Genomic DNA, 2,316 nt, shown 5'->3' with positions numbered 1-2,316 from the left:
TTTTTTATCTGGCTTCTGGAGATTTTCATAACTGTATCCAACCATTTCTAAGAACTGGACTGGTACAAACCAAGCTTTTGGGATACCTTGCTCGCTGAACCAAGAAGATTGCTCAATTCTCTTTTGATTTAGCATTGCAAATGCAACATCTACGTGCTGCCAAAGTAACAATATAGTTAGAAGATTTCATAGACACAGTGGAATTTTGACACAATCGAATAAACAAGAATAACATCACGCTATGTAACCACCGAAATCAACTTTCTTTTTTGACAAAATCCACAATTGCAATAACAAGAACATCTAGTATAGCTCAACCTAATCTCTTCCTATTCATATGCACAAAGAATAGTTGTGGGATATGAAACATATTTTAAATTAATTACCTTTTCTTTGAGATTTTTTCTGCATAGTCAAGGTATTCAAAGAAATATTTCTCTATTTTGTTTCCATTGATATAGAGAGGCCTCTACTTGAAAAAAGTTAAATGATTAATCAATCTCTGTCAAAATAAATTACGAATATTTTATACAAGGACATAATTTGCTTACACATAATGTATGCCACATAGCTGCATCCAATATCCAAGCCTTGAAAACAGAGGAAATTCAGGTGTCACAAATGGATCAATAGGAAGGATAACCTCAGGTGTTACAGACATAGGAGGGTTTCTAGGTACTATTGGCCTCTTCTCTTCTCGTTGAAGAAAAGCAAGACGATCTACTGGCTGGGCAGTTGCTTTCCTCTTCATACCAACAACAGGCTTCCCCTTTAATTAAAAACAAATACAAAGTATCTTAGAAAGACCAAAATTCAGGATCATTTTATCTTTTATTACATGAAAGCTTCCTAATATGATGTATAAATATTTCATATTTTTTTTCATGATCTACTGGCTGAGCAGTTACTTTCCTCTTCATACCAACAACAGGCTTCCCCTTTAATTAAAAACAAATACAAAGTATCTTAAAAAGACAAAAATTCAGTATCATTTTATCTTTTATACATGAAAGCTTCCTAATATGATGTATAAATATTTCACACTCTGAGTCTGCTGTACTTCTATCTGAGAAACAAAACCGATATATCAGAATATTGAAGTGAACTTCAATCTAAGTGGATCTTAGGCATTTGGTTTACCTCTTTTTTCCATCTTCCAAACACCATCTACCCATTTTTTAGGTATGCGCAGATCAGAATGAATTCAGTAGAACTGTTGAAACGGACAGAATATATGTCATTACTTAAAATTATATGAACTTCTCCACTGCACCAACCGTCATTGTGGTACGCCTCCACCTTATCCGTCAGGTCAAAACCATTTGTATCTCCAGGTGGTGGTTGAGGACGGATACTGTCAATGGACACACTTTCCTGAAGTTTCTTTGTCCTTTTCTCTCTGTCCCGAAACTATGTTGAGTACTCAACCTTCAACAACTCAACCCCATTTCGAATATCTGTCTTCAACACAATTCCTGGATACCATTTCACATATTTGTCTTCATCTTTTGATGCAATCTCCACATTAGCACTGACATCAAAGTGAGTTTGAACTCTGGGTTCTTCGTTCTATGATGATTTTTATTCAAGGATATAAGTCATTTTTGATAGTAAAACAAGAAAAATTAGGAAGGCAATCCTAAATATGTATAACATCAATGAGTAATACCTTATTTTGCTCTCTTAAATTTTTTGCGCGGGCTCGAGTAAGGCGCTGTGTCTGAAATGTTTTTTGAAATGTTCTCATTCATAGGCTCCTTAGTATCCTGAAGTCAGGAATGGGAACATGAACACGTACAAGGGTTTCTAAAAATTAATTGAAAAGTCCAATATGTTTTTGAGCATCTACCTGCTGCGTCTGATCTGGATTGGCTTCATCTTGTTTGGAAGCTGTCTCATGCAATGGAGTCTGTGCAAGTACAACAAAAATCAGGATGGCAATCCTAAATATGCATAGAGAATTGTAGTTCAACTTATCTAAGATATATAAATTACCCCATCTGCCATCTTCCACACTCCATCTAGCCATTCTCTATGAATTCTCAAATCTGAAGCTTTGAATTCAAGTGTTTCCATCCAGCTATTCAGATAAACAGAAAATGTGTTCTCACCCAGAATCATTCTGACTTGTCCACTGCTCCAGCCTTTACTGTAAAATGCCTCAACATTATCCATCATCTCAAACTTCTTTTCTCTGTCATCAGCGGGTGGCTTAGGGCGGATTTTGTCTGGTGTTACAGTAACTCTCTTTTGGTCCGCAAAACAGTGTTACTGCCACCTTCTCTACCCCATCACACAGATTTGTAGCAAATACAT

General features: G+C 35.9%; 1 long non-coding RNA gene across 6 annotated transcripts; it reads right to left on the bottom strand.

Annotated features, from left to right (window-relative positions):
• Position 1: 1 nt before the first annotated feature.
• On the bottom strand, positions 2 to 2,310 carry LOC106336826. 6 transcript variants are annotated; one of them, XR_001268919.1, is made up of 7 exons: positions 1,996 to 2,310; positions 1,850 to 1,909; positions 1,670 to 1,766; positions 1,141 to 1,569; positions 552 to 769; positions 387 to 469; positions 2 to 156 (listed from the first exon to the last, which is right to left on the bottom strand). It is a non-coding gene; the product is annotated as an uncharacterized LOC106336826 (long non-coding RNA). The 6 variants fall into 6 exon arrangements; XR_001268918.1 differs by having other exon boundaries at positions 387 to 769; XR_001268921.1 differs by lacking the exon at positions 387 to 469.
• Positions 2,311 to 2,316: the final 6 nt, after the last annotated feature.

Source organism: Brassica oleracea, chromosome C4, assembly GCF_000695525.1.
Source record: "Brassica oleracea var. oleracea cultivar TO1000 chromosome C4, BOL, whole genome shotgun sequence".
In the NCBI taxonomy this organism is placed as follows: Eukaryota; Viridiplantae; Streptophyta; class Magnoliopsida; order Brassicales; family Brassicaceae; genus Brassica; species Brassica oleracea.
This window is presented reverse-complemented; position numbering and strand designations above follow the sequence as displayed.